Below are 20,592 nucleotides of genomic sequence, written 5' to 3' on the forward strand. Positions count from 1 at the left end.
CAATGGCATTTTGCACTCTGTAGAGTTTGTTTAAGCACTAATCTATCAAACATGGAGAGAGCTGAGATCACCGATCTAAGTAATTTGTGGAGAGGAGACAACCCTTCTACCTTAAATAAATCTGAGCTTGCATTGAAAGAACTATTTGCATCAGAAGTGCCAGGCTGGCAGGAGGTTGACTCCAGATGTGCGGTTTGGTTTCAGACATACGGAAACCACCAGGCATACAAAGATGTATCCAAAGATGTATGTCAGGCTCAGGAAGATTCCAGCACTGCAAATAGAGGTGTGGTTGAGTTTTTGAGGGGATTGCTATGTGTACTTGCCTTGTTCTAATTGTTTTCTGGGCTTCAGCTTGCAGCCAGGCTCAAGGCAGGATCCTGAATTGGATGAACCTTTGATACAAAATGTATGGCTGCTCTCATGTTATTTATTTGCAAAGCTTTTATATGCTGTTATCTGTTGACAATATTTTAAAGTCTCATATTATACTTACTAGGATAAAAAACTTTTGCTACTAATGCAAGTTTCTAGTGAATTCCTCTCAAATAAACATTGCATTTTGCTGTTACTGCATCTCTCTGCTATGGCTAAAATTAATCAGAATCCCCATCTCAATGCCTGAAGAGACAAGAACATTTAATTTATGGCAATTTCCTTTTCTTTTCATGATTTCTACTAAACATAACATGCTGGGTCTCAACCTGCATTTGCATTTATGCTAAATTACAAGCTGAACAATCAATACAAGTCCCAGCTCATGCTGCCCACAGCTGAACAGCAATGAAGAACGCAAACTGCCAAGGAAATTTATCCCACCTAGCCAGCTTGTTAGTACACAGCAGCATTTAACCATCTATTTATTTAGCACAGTGATCTTGGAGTGTCTCCCAAGTGTTGCAGAGAAGAAAAGAGGAGTTCATTCTCAGACACTTTGTGAATTCTCCTTGCAGGCCCCAGATGGCCACTTCCCAGGGCAGGACAGGCAGAGGTATCTTTTCCTTTCTTTCTGATTTCCTTTCTTTTAAATATTCCTTAGTCTCTGCACCTTTACATTTTTTGTATCGTCACCTTCCTGGAATGAGGGCAGCCTCACCAATGGGTGCTGACACACTCCGGTTAGTGTCTGGAGCTCGGAGATGTGGTGCATTGTAATGCTGTGCCTACACCGGGCTGCGGGAGGCTCAGGTGTGTTCAGGTGAATTGTCCCTGGGGGTCTGCAGTGGTGTGAACAACGCCATCTGTAAACAGTGTGTCTGTGCTCAGGAAACCTTCCTAGTGGAGCCCACAGCCTCTATGGGCTGGGCTCACTGCCAGGATACTGCAGATAAATAAAAGCAACAGCAATCATTCACCGCTCTTGCGCTCTTGTCCTTTGATGCCCCACAGTGAGTCCTTCTAGCCATTGGGTTTCAATTTGGAAGTAGAACCTGGCCCTTCTGGCTGCCAGTTTGGACTTATCTGAAATGCTAACTAGTCCTTCATGCTGCAAAGTGTATTAAAGCCTGACAGAAACTTATTTGGGAAAACTACATGCTCGTTTGTGTCTTTTGTCTTTCTGCTTCGGAAGTGTCTTTGGAGTGAGAGCTGCCCAGCCGCATTTGATATTGCATCCTATCTTCACCAAGCCTCAGACAACAGCAGCATGATAAGGAGATGCTATCCAGCTGATGGCATGGCTGTGCACAGGAGTACTGGCCCCTGCATGCGCCCAGCTGATCTCCGGGAGCAGGGCATTGGCACAGCTTGGAAACACCAGGCTTCCAGAGCACAGGCAGGTCCCCCTGCCTGGAACACCTCAGTGTGCTTCTTGCTTGAGTTTCAACACATGTTGTTGCTTGGGGAGTTTCCCACTGCCATTTCCTTGGATTTCCAGGTGCTAGAATGACAGTTATGGTCACCTTGAACACACGTTCCATGTGCTCTCCACCCCACCGGACAAACAGGTGGACTGTAGGTGACTCACTGGAGGAGAGGTCTCAGTGCTGTGACCACTGACCATTCCCAGCTCCAGAGCTCAGCCCCCTGCTGCCCACCTGCCAAGGGGCTTCCCGTGTGGGTAAGGGCACCACCGTGTCCCCATACAGCCCTACAAGAACAGCATGAGCAGGGAGCTGTTTGCCTCTTTCACCTCCAGACCCATGCTGAGTTTAAACCAGGCAGAAGAGCATCTCTGTAATCCCCCAGTCAGCAGCTGTATCCTGCAGAGCCACAGTGACTGCTGAAATTGACAGGATTAATGTGACTCCAGGGGTCTCCCTGCAGCTAATGAGGAGATGCTGGTCCTAATGAATGAAACACAGTGGAGAGAACTGGTACACTAAAGGCAGTAAGTGTCCCCTTTGTTGCAGTTACAGTATTAGTGATTAAAACATAAGTCAGTGGGATGCAGCTAGCTCTCAAGCTAATTCTTCGACAGGAAACACTGGCCCGTGAAGTGCCGGCTTCAAACATTACTGAAATCGCTGCTCAGGACTTTCTTATTTTTTCATCAAGGGTCGTGCTGTTATTAACACAGGTGTTGGCGGCTATGGCTCCAGCCTCTGCCTGGCTGTACCTCCAGGTAGCTTCAATTCAGAGCCTGTTCCATGTCTCAGAAACAAGAAGGTTCAACAGAAATGAGACAAACTAATCATTTCCCCTCCATAAACTTATGCTTATAATCCTGGCTGTGATTGTCTGTTATGTCTTCTCTGGTACAGAGGACTTTATTTCCTACTGTGATGAAATAAAGTGAACCAAGCCATTGTCAAAACAATTCAAAGCACTCTGTGCCTTCAGGCAGAGAGATCAGTTCTGCAGCCTATTTTGCCTCTTAGCTCCTCAAACTGCTGAAGAAACAGGTGCACAAAAAATGATAGCCTGGCTAATATTATTTTGTTAAATTCAAGTGCTGTGTTTGTTTTACCAGTAACACAACATAGGGTGCAAGACGACTTTCTGTCCTGGCAAGTACCCCACATTAGAAAAATAAATCAAAATCTCTGTGTACCTGTAAGCTATTGGCTAGAATGCAGAGTTTTTTTTATGAATATGCATGAAATAGCATATAAAAGACACACAAATTAGCAGCTGTGAAGAACAGGCCCTCAGTCCCTGTTCAGTCACAGTGTTAGACTAGAGAAGCTGTTGGTTAAATCAATGCTAATCACACTAAAGGTGCAGCACAATTTCCATGTAGGCAGCAGCTTGGGGTTGTTCTCTGCTCTAACGATGCAAAGAATTTGTGGGTACGTTTTGGATGCATTGTTAGCTGTTCTTTCTGTCTGCTCAGGAGGCAAAACTAACAGTGCCTTGTAACACACCTTGGCATAGTGTATACCTAACCAGCCAGCGCCCTGATCAGAGCTAAAACAATAGCAACTTCATGGTTGCTGGCTTTGTTGCTGCATGCCCCTCTGCTGGAAAATCAGTTTCTAATGTAAAGGGAGGGAAAAGGAATTGGGATGGTGTTCTAAATTCTTTTCTTTACCAGCTTGACTATAGACAGTTGTCTTCACTGCTAAACCTTTCTTCCTCTGATATTTTACAGCAATTTGCTGCGCTGTTTGGCTTCCCTACTTCGCAGAAAAGAAGGAACCCCTGCAGAAACTGAGGCAGCAGTGCTCTGTGAAAAAGAAATCCGGCTACCTGTGAGCTGCTGAAGTGTACGTGATGACAAGCAGTAGTCACAGCATAAGTAAGACCAGTAAGAATTCTTTCTTTTGCATGGTTTTATTTTATTTTATTTTATTTTATTTTATTTTATTTTATTTTATTTTATTTTATTTTATTTTATTTTAAATTGTGGCTCCTTACAAAGCTCTCTCAGCAGCTGATCTCCCATTTGTCTTGCCACCAAAACCTGGAAGCCCATGACCTAATAAAACATTAACATTTCCATTTTACTTTTGATAAAGAAGGAAGAATGTGATGGCCAAGAACGTGTTTTTAGCAGAGAATAAAATACTGCTATCCATCCCATCCTTGGCAAGACCTATTTTTCTCCTCTCTTGTATTTCTAGGGTTTCTTTTCCTCATTATCTTTGTTATGCTAATTAAGTCCTAGCTTCTACTTTCTCTCTTTCCCTCTCTTCCCCTCTCTTCTGTTTAATTAACATGGTGGATGTTGTCTTTTGTCTCATGATTACAATGAACTAGGCTCCAGTGAAAACTGACATATTTTGAAACCTTTTAAATTGAAATGGCATGAATTCAAATATTGTCAGCCAATGCTAGTCATTTTGTCACATGAAAGTTCCTTTGGAGATTCTTACCCCAACAAACACTTTCAAACAAAACAAAACGAAATTAGTTTTTTGCTTAGGCGACATTGAAAAAATAAATAAATAAAAAAACTCACAAGAGACACTAAAAAATCATAAAGTATTTTCTAAATTTTGGCAGTTGCACTTAAGACGTCACACACGGGCCTGGAGTCGCTCTAATTTCCAGCAAATGTCCTCCCTCTAAGGTGGAGAATAAGCCTCCAGTACAGACTCTGTCTTTAAAGACTGATGCTACATTCCTGTCTATGATGTGAAAGGGACCTGGGGGTCCTGGTGGACAGCAGGATGACCATGAGCCAGCGTTGTGCCCTTGTGGCCAGGAAGGCCAATGGCATCCTGGGATGGATTAGAAAGGGAGTGGTTAGTAGGTCGAGAGAGGTCCTCCTTCCCCTCTACTCTGCCCTGGTGAGACCACATCTGGAATATTGTGTCCAGTTCTGGGCCCCTCAGTTCATGAAGGACAGGGAACTGCTGGAAAGAGTCCAGCGTAGGGCAACAAAGATGACGAAGGGAGTGGAGCATCTCCTGTGTGAGGAAAGGCTGAGGGAGCTGGGTCTCTTTAGCCTGGAGAAGAGGAGACTGAGGGGTGACCTCATTAATGTTTATAAATATGTACAGGGTGAGTGTCACGAGGATGGAGCCAGGCTCTTCTTGGTGACAACCAATGATAAGACAAGAGGAAATGGGTACAAACTGGAACACGGGAAGTTTCGTTTAAATTTGAGAAGAAACTTATTTTCAGTGAGGGTAACAGAGCACTGGAACAGGCTGCCTGTGGGGGTTGTGGAGTCTCCTTCTCTGGAGACATTCAAAACCCAGCTGGACACATTCCTGTGTAACCTCATCTGGGTGTTCTTGCTCTGGCAGGGGGATTGGACTAGATGATCTTTCGAGGTCCCTTCCAATCCCTAACATTCTGTGATTCTATGTTTCCACCTGACTGTTCCATATCTTCTTTTAACTACTTAATGAAATTCTCCTCCTCAGGATGTGGGGTATAAATTTTTTGTTCCTGCAAACCAAAGGAGTTTCCAGGCTTTTGCAGTGACGTGATATGGGAGTCAACCCTGCTCCACTCCCACCGAAGCTGGGTCACTTATCCATGTGGGAAGCAAACCACAGATTTGGGAAGACATCAGAGAAATGACAAATGAAGCCTAGTATAGAGATGGGTGGCTTAGCAGGGAGGACTTGTTCTGCTTCTTTATTTTGTAGTTATAGATCCTGTGTTTCCTAACCCAGCTTCTTTTCACCAAAATTAGACAGTCTATTTCCACAGCTTCAATTCTTTGACTGAATCTGGTGTTACATCCTCCAGTGCTCCTACTGCCTGTCTGGTATTTTCACTTTGTTCCCAGAGATTTCTGTGTGTGCATGTATTGTACACGGCATTGCTGGGGGCCCATGGGACATGGTGTACATGCAGAGCATGTCTGTCACTCCAGAGAGTGCATTGACACTTGTTATTTAAATCTGCCATTAAACAAAGGTAAATCTGAGCAAATTGCAATAGGACGTTCAACATCAGCAGGTAGTAGGTGCTTTGATTTTCTCTCCAGCACTCACAAATGTCTTGAAAACTCATTTACACATCTCCCTCTGTATCTGCACATGTCATACAGTGAATGTTGCAGAGCTAAGTATACCAAACACAAGATGAAATGCTGCAATGTGTTTCTCTCAGCTTTTGCTGTTGAAGCAGATGGGATCAGCCATGAGAGAGGTCCAGGGCAAACCTCCTCAAACTGAGCTCAAGCAGTGTTTGATTGATGCCAAGGTGTCTGATTTCAGGTGATGAAGTACGACATTTGCTAAAAACACCAACAACTGCCCCAGCCTGCATCATTTCCCCCTTCCAGAATTCAGGCTGGAGATGCGTAGCAGATTGCTCAGGAAGCAGGATCTGCTTTGCAAGGATTTGCAAGGGATCTGATACTTGCACTTTGGGCAATCATTCATCCAAACTCAAAATTCAAGGTGAAACCCTCTCATTATAACTGAGTTGTTTTTATAAACCTCATGAGTCCTGGTGTCAATACCCATGTAACAGAATAATAACAGAGAGTAATGCTAGTTCATGGCCTTTGTCTATATTTCATTATCACAGTCACTCCCGTTCTTAAAAGTGCAACATCATGAATATCTATAGTGATTTTATCACAAAAAAAGCCATGGTAGTTTTCCACTGTAGGGACCCTTTGTAGTTAGTCTAAGACCTGCTCCAGACTCGTTTTTATTGCAGACATGCATACATGACTTGATTTGATTCACTAATGGTCATCCCACTTACAAAGTAGAGGGCATTTAATTACAGTGCCTGCAGCTTCTGAGAACTGACTGAAAGCCCACCAAAGTAAAAGGATGCTTTAATGCTGAATGAAAGGAGTTTGAAGGACAGAGAGGGGTCCAAAGTAAGCTGTGAATAGTGAATGTATATACATTTGCCAAAGCAGGAAAAATATCTGTAAAACAGTGCTTAAGGTTGGGAACAGTGCTTATCAATTCTTGTTTATGGGCTTCTCCTTCCTTGACATGATTTTGCTATTACAATATTTATTCTTTGATCTGATATGTTAGTACCTTCAAAAGTGAGAGTGGGCACAAATATTCTGCAGTGGATACTGTTTGATTTCTTGAATTTCCAAATTAAACTGCTTTTTGCAAGTGAAAATTTAATTTCACATATATTTTAACTGAGTTACTTTGGCTCAGCAATGGAATACAACACGTATTTACCTTCCACCCTGTTGTAAATTCTGTTTATGTTTTGTGCTTTATCAAGGTTAAGGTTTACTTTTATCATGTTTCAACAACACAGTGCAACTGTGCAGCAGATTAAAACCCTTGGGCTTTGCTCTTCTGAACACATGAACGGGATGTGGGCTAGTGTGTATCAGCATAACCTCAGTGAAATCAGTGAATATGGAACATTTTATACAAGCATTTTATAGAAAATCTCAGAACCGTGAGATGCGATAAGGCTGGATGTGGTTCTTGGTTGCCCACCGCCTTCTGCAAGCGTCTGAACTAGAGGAGAGCGAATGCAAGATTTCTGCAGGATGCGGCTGTCCTGGCTAGGTAGCACGTCTGTGTCCTCTCAGCCCCTGTTCAGGAGACTGGACCAACGAAAGGTGGCATTAAGCACACTAGTTTTGATAACGAAGCGTAATTATACCAGTCAATTTTATATGTTTTTATATAAATACATACATATATTTTAATTTACATTTTAGATAATCCATTTCACAGGTATGTGAACCCTTTGCATGTGACTTTCACTGTGGCCCAGTTTCTCAGTGTTACAGGTTATGTTTTTAGCATGAGCAAGGTAAAAGTGCCATCAGCTTTCTCTTCAAATTACTAACTTATGGTAATTTTTTTCAATGCTATCGAGTCTGAGATAAACTTCAGTGAGTTACAGTGAGTCTGGTATCAAAGATGTTGTGTTTTCCAGAGATGTGCATGTTCTTGTAACTCTTTTTTTGGAGGTGGGAGCACAGAGAAGACGTGTCTTTAAAAGGAGACATTAGGCTCAATGCAATGGACAGTTAACTGAGAACTTCGGAAGTCTCAGGATACAACTTCCCACCTGTTATCTGCTACAAGAGAGATATGAAATAGTAAAAAAGTAGGGCAATATTGTAGTACAGCTTGACTGAGACATTGAAATATTCCTCATCGCACAGAATTTGAATGAAAAGATAAGGACTGATACAGCTTCAGCTGTACTTAAACAAATCTCTGGTGCTGTTTTATAAACCATTCTTAGATTACCTTCACTGGGAGCTGTTCATGTCTGGTGAGCAGTTTTGACTGAAACTTAGCTGTGCGCGAGTCAGTTTTTTTTTTGCCAGGATGGTTTTTAGGCACACAAGCATTGCACTGTGTCCTGGTACATGTGCTGTAAGAGCTAGGCCAGGCTGGAATGCTTAAGAGAGAAATAGAGTAGTATAAACAACAAACTAATACCATTGCAATCCAGTGAAATAAGCTCCCCGTAAAATGAGAGCTTCATTGATTCTGACAAAGCAAACAACGACATCTTCATGTAAACCACTAGTATCTGGTACAAATTGGTGAAAGAAAGCTGCATAACTGTATCCTGTTTCTTGATCAAGACTGCTGCAGTGCAGAAGCATGTCCCTGGTACAGCAAGCACCTGCTTACATCTGCCCCTATACAAGACAAGTCCCATGACATACTTTTTCATGCCAGGTCCTTTCACTTTGTTGAAATGTTAGGATGAGCACGTAGGAGTGAAGCGTAAGGAAAAGCTGTGTTATTCACACCTGCCTCTCCACAGATCTAGGTTTGCAGTAATCAACAGGAGCTTTTTAAACATACTTTCCTGTGTCATCTGTTCATACAAGAAATGACAGACAGGTTTAGTCACTGAGAGTAAAAACAAAGTGTGAGGAATCATGTGCATGCAGACAAGTCAGGCTTACAGTGCTGTGTGGCTGGTGCATAGGGACCAGTACCTCTGGAGAGAAAGTTTGGAGATCTGTAGTAGGAAGAGAAAGAGGCCATCACAAATGACCGCTTATTGAACCCAAGGAACAGTAAGAGTGATGAACTAAGCTGGGGCTTGCTTGTCACCACAACTGGTAGCAAAATAAGGCCTCTGGTGATAGCAAGGAAGAGACAGAAAAAGGTATTGCTGCCTGAGAGCCTTGTTTGAGGACTTAGGAAATGTGCTTTTCCACTGTGCAGTAAGAAATCATATACATACATCTGGTATCACCGCACGATCCCTGGGTGGCACAAACTTATATTCAGTGGGTTTAGAGGTTCTTCCTCTGCTCCTTCTCTGCCACAGAACATCTCACATCTCCAGACTGTGTTTGATCACACTGCTCATCTTAGCACCAGGCGGAGTAGGCCGGATGCTGCTGCTGCTGCTGCTGCCCTGAGCAAGTGAAGTGGTGGCTGGTTCATCAACACAGTGGCATTTCCCCTGAGAATTTCCAAACTTAGGTTCTGCTGTAATATTTGCAGCCTACCATTTGCTAATGCATTGAACTCTGGAAGGAAAAAGCAGACTCTTCCTCCATGCAGCAGGTTGCTGGGCTCTTTTGGAAAGCTGCCTTGATGCTTTTTGTGGAGGGTGTGAAAATCAAGCTGTCCCCTCTGTCTTCAGTGCAGAAAGGGCTTTCTTTCACATGCTTTGTTATTACACAGACCATTTATAAATGCTGATTGAGATGTTCTAGATTAGGTAGCAGGGGAAACCATTTTTGTCAGTCAGACGCGGCTTTCTTCTGCTTCCTTTGAACCTGAAGACCCACAATGATGACACCCCATATTTCATTCTTGCTGGCCTGATTAAACTTGTCCAAAAGTAGTTTGAGCCCCAGAAAGTAAAGACAGCTTTATGTGTTCTGGATGAACGTTTATAGATGTGAGCTCTTTGTTCAGGGAAAGCACTCACAGGTTTCAGCCTATGGATTCCCCTTCAGATAGACTGAAATGGAAATTTGCATGAGCAGAAACAGCTGGATCAAGCTCTCTGTAAGTAATTAACACACAGGAGAGACAGTTGTGCTTGCACTTTATCAAGCCTCTTGGTAAGATTATGTACTCCAGATAATTAATCATTACATTCCCTATACGCATAATTACATCCACTTTCTTGCTCTCCCACCTCCACACATATAAACAATTCATATGCATGTATTTACAGAGTAATTACAGAGTGTGTATGCTGTGATTAAAGGCAATATAAACTGTGTTACCCTAATTACAAGAACAAACAAAAAGCAAATACCCAAAACAAATGAATGCACAATTGGAAAACTACACAACTTCTTTAAATCTATTCAAACCCTTTCTTTTCAAGATATTAGAAAGAAGAAAAGAAACTCAAATAATCTACGCTATGTGCCTGACACAAAAACTGAGAGTGCCATCCAGCCCAGCAGATCCCTTGATTGTAAATTATTTAATATACGGGGCATAAATCAGAAAGCAATGTTACTTGAGACAAGATGAAAGAAATGCTGTATCTCAAAGTTAGAGCACATTCTGCACAGTTTGGGCTCAGTTCTCTCTCATCAGATAAGAGAAGCTCCTGCAGTTGTGGCTTCAGTGGAATATACCTGCATCCCACATGAGGTGAGCAAGGGCATGTTTGCCTTTGAAACTCCTTGCTGGCTTTGTTTACATGAGGTGATCTGGTGCAACTCTCACACAAGCAACAGCACCGTTCCCTCCTCCTTAAACCTCACATTGCCCCATGATGTTTTGACATATGAGCTGTGTGTTTGCTATGGCAGACTGCTCTGATACTTTCCCTTGGAGCTTTTTGGCTCAATGCACTCCAGACTACTGGCAAATTAAGCAGTTCTGTGGGAAAGGGGAGAGTAGGATCAAATGGAGTAATTCTGTATTTTCTTATGTTTTCTCCTTGTGATTAATCTTTTTGTCTGGGACTCATGAGACAAGATAGTAAGAGTAGTAAACAAGGAGAAGGAAGGTCACATTGGAAGGACATTTTTCCTAGATTTATTTTGTCTGCGACCAATTTCTTTGCCAGTGCAGTTTTGCCAGCTAAAAGTGAGTGGTGGGATCACTCTTGCAGCTTTTGACTGACAAACACTATTGAGAATAGTAGAGTCTTTAGATCTTTGGATCTAAGAGAGGCCATAGATTGATGATTGCTTGTAGTTTTTATTCATTACTGGGACAATTGAGAGGGCTTTTACCTGTCCTGTGTGCCCCAGTGTTGGCCATGGAGTTCAGCACAAAGGGCTGTTAACTTCATATCTGCAATACCAGGCAATCTACTGTAAGGTCTGCCAGAAGAGGTCCTTGACACCAGCTTCAAAAGCAAGTCTGACTTTCTTTCTGCCACAAGTGTATTTCTAGGGTCTGTCATCTCCATGGATGTCAATGGTATTGTCCTCCGGTATTCATACCGGGACACCATGAGTATTGTGCTGGGCAGCCTCTGAACATGTCCTTATAGAAGTGGAAGTGTTCTCTTGTGCTTTGAAAGCTAATGCCTGGAAGGAATTTAGTGTGCTTAGTGGAAGTCTTTATGCTGAGAAAAGAAATCAAGTAGATGTGGGAGGTGGCAGTGAAGGAACAGAAGTACAAAATCCTATGAACACTGAGGGAAAGTATGGCATTGTAGAGGATTGACAGGAAAGAGAGGGAGGATGTCAAACAGAGAAAGGGCAGGAATTGAGACAAACAGATATGCTGGTGGTGCAGGAGTGTGTTCTTGAGCTGTTATATTTTGCGTATTGCTGAATACTACAAAGAAACTCAGAGCTCCAGCATCCCTGTGGTGCCAAACAAGACACCCTGGTGTCTTACAGAAGCTGACTGATGTGGGTGGCAGAGCTTGTTACAGATAGTCTCTTGCGTTACATCAATGAGAGTCTGCGCAATAGCTCTTCAGGCTCTCATCCTGCTTGTGACACTGGTGGAGTCCTCTGTAGGAGCTCAGTCTATGACCAAGAGTCTAAATTCTGCATTTCAATCTTCCAGGAATAGTTTGGGGCTGGTGGCAGGAAGTTAGGGCGTATCATCTGACCTTATTCTGGCCTTTGCTTTGGCTGTGCAGCCTTCTAAGCCAGGGTAATGTAGGCATTACAACACAATTTTCCAGCTGTTTAAGAAGACAAAATGATCTTCTCCCTGGTCACCTGAAATTCAGAGCCTGGTTTGACCTTCCCCCAGATCATGCAGCTTCAGATCACCTCAGTGCCAGGCCTAAGCCCTCAGAGTCTGGCCTGAATAAAAGTGTCTTATTAATTAATACACAAGCTGTGAAATTGGATTGGTGCCACGTGGCTTGAAATTCTGCAGCCTGTGAAGTGGAATGCTGCATTGTATAAAGCTGAGTATGTTGATGCTGTTTGGTCCAGTGGTACAGAAGGAAATGGTGGCTGTATCCAATTGAAACTGTGCCTGGGAGGGAAACTCTCTCCTATTTGAGCTGGAGAGGTGATTTAAGTTGGTACTGTGTCATTACCTTAAGTGCAATTTAGCCAGGAAACAAACCTGCACTTACAAAAAGCACTTGAGGATCTTTAATTATCACAGCAGGTCGGGACCTCAGTTTTAAATCTCATCAGGAAAGCATTTGCCCTCTGACACCACGCTGAGTCACCAGCTCAGTAAAGAGCTCAGAGGAAAGAGAAAGTGTGCTGTATGTGAAATGACAGGACCTCTTCTTATAGAGATCCTTGGTCTAGTGGGAGATTGGGGCCATTCATGATCAGTACTCTGCATTACTTGAAAGCAAATTCACTGCTCAGTTAGGGTTGCTCACAGCATTTGTAATGCTTTCAAAGTGTCCAATTGTTCCTTATTTATTCATCAAGATAATACATATTGGACACTGTGCATGTTGTTCTGCATATTTTTCCTTTGCCAAGTACAGATTTTTTTACAGTGCAGATTTTTATTTAAAAAATGTTATAAAGCTCTTTGCATTTCTCAGTGTATAGTGGCAGTTGCTTGTGCTGGCATACCCATACTTTGTATAATAAGTTTGTAATGAGCAAATTAACAAGGACACAAGGTCACCTTCAAGCTTGCCACAGTACCAGAAGTAGAACCTTGTGCAGAATTTGTGTTGCAGGGTCTTTGCTGACATGGTGTGATCCTTTGCCAGACAGGTTAAAGTGTGCCTAAGGCCTGGGTTTCTTTGATCAAATTCAGCGTGAGACTTGCTGGGGTAGTAGAGCAGGCTCAGGTTTAACGGACTTGATACCCAAAGAGAGCAAGGGCCCTAGGTCTCAGACTGGCCAGATAGATAACTTGTGCTCACAGTTATCCTCACGGTCTAAATTGCACATGCATTTCATACAACTGCACATACTAACCAGGAATTATGCCAGCTGCATACAAAGCGATTAAGCTAATTTTCTCACTGTGTATGGCATGTCAGCAGCTGGCAAACTATTTGGAGGAGGGTTCCTTTAAGTGCTGACATTAGCCAAATTATTGTCACAGATAATTGTAAACCAGTTTCCTCACATTGCCAGTGAAATGTGCAATTCAGTTAGGCTTTGAGAGGGGGAATTCCGTTGCAGCAAGAAACCTTTTTCTTCTTAAAAGTACACTGCAACAAAATAGTTCTCCTCTGACTGATGAAGGACTTCCTCACCAGTGTTCAATCTGGTATGTGGAAATAGTAGCTAGAATTTATTTCACTATTAGCAGTTGGCTGATCTCCTCATTTCTTCATCAAAATACAATTTTCTCACTGTTTCGCCACCTAAACTGTATGGCTAATGTCTTCAGTTAAAAATGCTGCCCTGTTACTCTACCAGCCAAAAAGTTCACGACATTTATAAGTCTGATGCCAGGGGATTACAGTTGAGAATATCTGTTTCCCTCTCTTCCCAGGCCCCGCATAACAAACGGCACTCAGCTCACCCTGGTTAAAACAAAGCAGGGAGAAAGGGAAAGGACCACGGTGAGAAATGTGGGCACGAGGCCGAGTTGGCCTGCATGTGCGTTGTGTGTTGTTCTACTATGTTTAAAAGGTATTGTTGTGGAAAAGAGAAAGCTTGTGGTTTTAATAGCCTACACAACTCTTGGTCTCTTAACTCTGATTGTGCTTGCAGTAAGCGGACACCTTAACTAGTAGCAACTAAGATGCAAACGTGAGACTCTGGGGCAAAAGCTGTTGGAGTCTTTTCCAAGCTTTGTAAGAGACATCAGAAGCTTTCAAAGAGCCTCCTGTGAGCAAAAGTCTGTGTTTTGGTTTAGGTTTTCACACATATTCTTCCAGGGACTGCTGGAGGCAGCTGCAGCTGCTGGGAGAGCAGTGGCAGGCAGGGTAGGGTTTGGTGGGCAGGAAATTATAGAATCATTTTGGTTTGAAGAGAAGCTCAGGATCATGGAGTCCAACCATAACCTAACTCTGGCACTAAACCATGTCCCTAAGAATTTAATCTATGTGTCTTTTAAACACCTGCAGGGATGGTGACTCCACCACTTCCCCGGGCAGCCTGTTCCAGTGCTTGAAAACCCCTTCCCGGAATAAATTTTTCCTAATAACCAATCTGAACCTTCTCTGGTGCAACTTGAGGTCATTTCCTCTCAACCTGTCCCTTGCTACTTGGGAGAAGAGACCAACACCCTTCATGCTACAGCCTCCTTTCAGGTAGTTGTAGGGAGGAATGGTGAACAGGTGGGCAGGTGCTGGGCAGCCACGAGTCACAGGAACAAGGAACAGAGAGCTTCACCCTGCTTTGATAATCCCTCCAGAAATGCTCTTTGGGGTTTGCCATCATTCTAGGCCTTACTTGTGAGGCTTTTGAATGTAACGTCCATCACTGTGACCATGATTCAGCCCAAGCAGTAAACAGTTCTCATGTGGTGCTGGGTCTTTATTGGTAATGAAAATTGCAGGCCTGTGCACTCAAAAAGCAGAAGAAGCAGGCTGAACTGCCCAGTAGCTGATGGCAGAACATCTAATATATTTATTGTGATGACTTGACAGTTGTGTTGTCACCTGCCATCCAGTCTTGTCTGGCATCCACGCGTCTGGGCTCTTGTTAGATGATGGGGCAGTGTGCGATGAGGCACGCTGTGAGCCCCAGCCAGGGAAGGTGTGTGGTGCGGAAAACGCCCTGAGCTGAAGGCTGCATAAATTATTGCTTTAAAGCCAAGCAGGGAGAGATCATAAAACACAAGCTCAGAAAATTTAAGGTTTAAGGCTGTGCCTGTGAGGCCCAGATAACATCGATATAACAGGATTTTCACATTGTTTCAAAGGACTTACCCAGGAATTTACACACTAGGCCAAGCTCATCTCTGTTGTAGTATCCCTGATCTCAGTGCTGCTGTTATATGATAATGGTTGCCTGGGCTCCTTGAGATGGATCTGAGGAGGAAAATGAAGATGCCATCAGGTCCAGCAAGTATACCTTCAGCTGAAATGTTATATTTGTAAAGGTCTGTTTGTCATCCTAGCCCTTAGTTTTCTCATGGCTCTTTTAATCTTCAAAAGACTTTACAGGTATTGATTAATCTCAGAGCAGACCCATAAGGTAGATGCAATGAGTAAGTATCACCTCTGCTTCAGAGGCTTGGAAATTGAAAGGAAGGAGTTTTGGCTGCACTAGAAGCTGAATTGGCATCGTGAGAACCTGGCTGTCCACCCTGGCCTCAGACCTCTCGATCACACCTTTGTCAAATATAGTATTGTCTTACCTTCTGCTCCTCACTCCCTTAGCAAGTATTTCTTTTGAATTAAGGTCTGATCCTGTGGGACACTGAACTCAGCATCAATCTATTTTTAATAGAAGAAACCCTGGCTGGATTTGGCCCAGAGTAACTGGCTAAAGTTATCTAAACAAGACTGCACTGTTCCTTCCCTGATTGCAAGAAGGAGTGTGGGAGAGCACATGCGCAATTGAACAGAAACTGATGGGCTTTATTTGGATTGCCATTTAAAATCATCATCTACCAGCACTTTGTTTACTAGATATAAAACAAAACTGGCTATACAAAGGTGTGAAATATGCACAGAATGATCCATCTCTACTGAGCTGTGCAAGCAGTTATGTTGTGATAGATAATGAGAAACACACTGACGTTCATGTAGGATCTGGTAAAGAAACAGGGACAAAAAATTGCAGGCAGCTGTCTTTTGCTGAGAAGCAGTTTTTCAGTGACCAAAATTGAGTCAAATTATTTTATGTGGATGAAGTCAGGGGGAAGGAAAAAAAGAAAAAGGAACAGGTGTAGAAAAGTCAGTGTTCAGAGTTACGATTTCAGAAGAGTAGCTGGCTTGGAAATATATCTAGATTTTATTTAGAAGAGGAAAAATCAGTCAAAATGCCTCATCTATGGCATTTTGATTCTTTACTAGAGAACTGCTACCTCGCTGTTGGCCTTCCTGGTACAAGTAGAGGGGCAGATGGGAGATCACTTCACTTGGAAAGTCTTAATGTTATAAAAGGGGCAACTTGAGAATACCAATGATTATCTTCCATTCAGAACTTTAAGCTGGTAATATACCTGTAAGTTTTGCCAAAGAAAGTTACTGTTCTACCTCAGTGAATGACATTTCTAGGGTAAGTGATATTTAAAAACAATGTTTTTTAAACTGAGGTACCCTACAAATATTTGTAATTTCAACCTGCATCTAAATTAGTGCTCACAGTCAGTGCAAATCTTTCCTTTGACTTCCCTCTTCAAGACTCAGTTGAATAGTTTTCATTTGGTGAGACTGAGTGATCCTCTGCAGTCTGCATACTACATTGAGTATGTCACTTGCTTTTCAACAACCCAGGCTAATTATGGCACTGCAGACTTACTTGAAACTAATTTTAAGGAAACATTTAAATTTTAAAATAATTGGTGTAAGTCCTGACTGGTCTGATAATGGTGGAGACATCTCTCTTAAAAAGGGTGATTAAAACCAACACTTCTCTATAATCCATGCAAAACTTTGAAGTTGTAAGTAGCAGAAACCTAGATATTAGGTAAAAGTAATCCTATAAGCATCTTCGGATTTTAGAACCCACAGCAGTCCATGAGGTTTTGACCACATTTACAGAAATGGAATAAATTTGTTGGCAGGGTATTGTACAGCTAAACATATTTAAAAGTTGGCAGTGTAATACTTTCATTCATTCATTCAGATATGGTGATGAGACCTATGGATTTAATAATCATATTCCCAGCAATCACAATTATAAAAGTTATACTCAGAGATAATCATGTGAGGCAGAAATAATTCCCTGTTAACCAAATTTCAAATGGCTCTGTATCATTAAATTTGAAAAATATTAATTAAATGCCTTTCCCTAACATTAATTTATCTGAATACTTTTTTTCTCCCCTTTTTCTTCTCTTTTTAGGAATTACTAAATGAAATGTATTAGTAAATGCAGAAATAGGAGTTTTATTGAGGGCATTAGAGATGGAGAGTACAGTTGAATGCAGTACCAGAGCAATGTTGATGACAAAGTATAATCTCAGTACAAAGAGGTCCATTCATTTTGAAATGAGTGATGTGAAAAAAAAACCACAAATTTTTCCTTCAGGGAAAAACCTCTTAATAATGTTAAAGGGGCCATAAATTAAAATGACCTTTCAGCTTATGAAAAGGAAGGAATTACTCAGAGAACTGTTTAAAAAGGGTGATGAATCAAAGGTAGCTTTTCTTTTAGCATCCATCCTCTTGTTTCACAACTCAGAGTAGGAGATACGTGAATCTTCAAAAATGGTGATGGGCATTTGAATCAGACCACACACATCATCTTTCTTCCACAGGTCTGGTGAGTTTAAGGGTCACTATGCAGCAAATATAATCTCTCAGTTTTTGCAGAGCTGATGATTGATTCATCCAGGGTCTCACAAAGAGCTAGTGCCAGAGTCTGTAATCATTTTAAAGGCAGTTCAGAAACTGTAAACATGTGGCCTTTTAAAATAACTTTCAGTGTGATTGAGCAACCTCTGATATTCCACCTCTTTTCAGGGCAGCGCCACCTACATACTTCACTTGATATTGTGTAATTTACTAATGCAGAAATTACAGTGGGGAGACACATAAGTGAACTACTACAGCAGGGGAGCAGAGAGACAGGCATGGATGAAGAAACCCTGTATCTCCTGGAAGTCACAGAAACTCCTCTGAGGGACCTCTTGCCTTCTGAATGTGTCCCCTCCTCACAACGTTTCACATTGCTTGTCCTCTACTATCCATCTTATTAACTAAATCTACTTTTTTTTTCCTCCTTCTCCAAGCAGAGCCTGAACTTGTGAGACTGAAATGCCAAAATTAAGAAAAGATGCTGGGACTCTCAGAAAAAGTATAACCCAGACTTCAAACTTCGCAGGCCTCACAACAAACAGAAATCTCATGTTAGTATAGAAATCTCTGTCTTTCTCAGATGTGCATTTTGTTCTTCCTGCTGGGATTCATTTCAGCATCTAACGCAAGTTTAAAGTAAAGAAGAAGTGGCAAAAATACCATTTTCCCCTCTTTCATCTCAGGAACACACTGCAACAATTTTAATCCAAACCAACCCAAATTTGAAAAGATGTTTCTCTCCATGTTCCTTCTCAAACGCCTGATCTTTGGTCCCAGACAGAAATTGATTCTGTGCTCAGTACTTGGTTGCTAAGTGACCCAGACAAAATCCCTGTGCTGATTTTTCTTCTTTTGTACATTTGATCACAAACAAGACAACCAGGCAGCTAGAAGATGGATTTTATTAATATACAAGATTTTTCTAAAAGCATAAGACATTATTCTGTACTTCTTTCAGGACTGGGAAGGAAATAATCTACATCACCAAATCTCCAGCTACTGGACAAAGAATGCAGGAGAGTGGAGCCTCACTGCAAAACAGGGTTAATATGTGACAAAGCAGAACTGAAATACTGACTCAGGTAGCCTTCTGTTGTCCTCCCCTCTGAAGATGTAACTCAATTTTAGTGGAAACACAATATCATAAAACTGGGAGGATAGTCAAAGCCTTACTTTCTCTTTCTGGAGGAACAGCTGATTGATAAATGGCTGCCAAATTTTCTCGTGTGCCCTAATTTTTATAAACCCTTGCACCAGGGTTAGATACTGAGATAATTCAGTTTAACTAATGACCTAATGAATTGATTTGAGGCAAAAAGAGCACGTGATGAAATCAACTGATAATATGTCATGTGGTGTTTTTCTTTAGAGTGTCATTGACCAGTCACTTTCTTGTTTAAAAACTTTGTCTGAGTGGGGATACCAGCTGATATGCCATAGACAAGAATTGAACTCGTATTGCTGTAAACTGGGCAGATGCCTGAGCATCAGAAGCTTCCTATTAATCACGGTGGGAGCTAGCAGCAAACTCCTGTGCAGTTAGAGATGTGTCAGAATTCAGGACTCATGAATGAAAGGGAGCGAGGGCTGCTTTATGGCAGGTGGTGATCCCACACCTACAGACTAGCATGGTTCTGCCTCTGTCCTCTGGGCTGGCTTTGTTCCTCAGTTGCGGTAAATGCTTGCAGTGTTTGTTTAACAGACTTGCTTTTCTCACCAAATAACTCCAAGACAGCTAACAAAGGTGACACAGACCGTTCTCCTGACCAGTGGGGAGGCAGTGGGTGCTGGTGGGGAATGAACACCATGTCTCCCGGGTTGCTGCATGCACCTTTCTGTGGGACATGATTTCTACCCCAGCCCTGCTGCCTCTGTCACTTTCAGAGACCTTCCCAGCTCTTGCAGTTCAGTAAAAGAGAGTTACCAACTGTAAGCAATGTATCTTCGCTCATTTTCTTTAAAATAGAAAGTGCTTACACAATACCTTGGACAGCAGGCTCCAAGAAGGCAGTGACAAGAAGAGATGGACCTCTTGGAGAAGGTCCAGAGGAGGTCATGGAGATGGTCAGAGGGATGGAACATCTCTGCTGGGAGAACGGTCTGAGAGAGTTGGGGTTTTTCAGCCTGGAGGAGATAAGCCTCTGGGGAGACATTGTTGTGGCCTTTCAGTACTTACCTATAAGAAACATGGGGACAGACTCTTTAGCAAGGCCTGTTGCAATAGGACAAGGGGTAAAGGTTTTAAACTAAAGGAGAAGAGATTCAGGCTGGACATGAGGAAGAAATTTTTTACAATGCGGGTGGTAAAACACTGGCCCAGGTTTCCCAGCGAGGTGGTAGATGCCCCATCCCTGGAAACATCCCAGGCCAGGCTGGATGGGGCTCTGAGCAACCTGATCTAGTTGAAGATGTCCCTGCTCATTGCAGGGGGTTTGGACTAGGTGACCTTTGAGGGTCCCTTCTAACCCAAACTATTTTATGATTCTATGACACAGAGCAAGGGCGGCAGAGGGACAGTAACCTGTAGGCACGCCTGTAGTCAGGAGATGGTGTATGTTCACAGTCTCGACTCCTGCTGAACAGCTGTGCCTCTATCAAGCCAACTGTAAGCAATTCTATGCTCCTGTAGGACCTGAGGATTAAAGGATCATCTGCAATGCAGATCAGGTTGTCTTTCAGAGAACAGAGGAAGTCATAAAGTAGGGGTAGATGCAAGGTCTGGTGGTCAAGATGGCTGTTCTGTGGTCTGGATATGAAAAACAGGACTGTCACCTGACTTATTTCACCGGAGTTATTTCACCAAGCAGATTTATCATTATTATTTTTCCCCTATTTCATTAAAAGGGACAATGAAGCAAAACACTGCCAGAGTGCATTGTACTACCAGAATGTTGTCACAGCATTGCCTTATAAAGGGAATTGGCATCTGAGCCAGAACACTACGCTTTTCTTCAATAACACATTATCATCAGTACTTCTCCCTGCAGAGAAGCTGCATCTTCATGATCCCATGGCAAAGGAGACAGTCTGGCACAG

At 42.5% G+C, this 20,592-nt stretch overlaps 1 long non-coding RNA gene across 1 annotated transcript in view; it reads left to right on the forward strand.

Annotated features, from left to right (window-relative positions):
- LOC135577313 (uncharacterized) overlaps positions 1-20,592 on the forward strand; it is a 62,197-nt gene that overhangs the window by 33,208 nt on the left and 8,397 nt on the right. The window contains exon 2 of the long non-coding RNA XR_010469019.1: positions 3,533-3,679. This is a non-coding gene — a long non-coding RNA (uncharacterized LOC135577313). The remainder of the gene's footprint in view (positions 1-3,532; positions 3,680-20,592) is intronic.

The sequence above is a fragment of the Columba livia genome, chromosome Z (assembly GCF_036013475.1).
Source record: "Columba livia isolate bColLiv1 breed racing homer chromosome Z, bColLiv1.pat.W.v2, whole genome shotgun sequence".
NCBI classification, from domain to species: Eukaryota; Metazoa; Chordata; class Aves; order Columbiformes; family Columbidae; genus Columba; species Columba livia.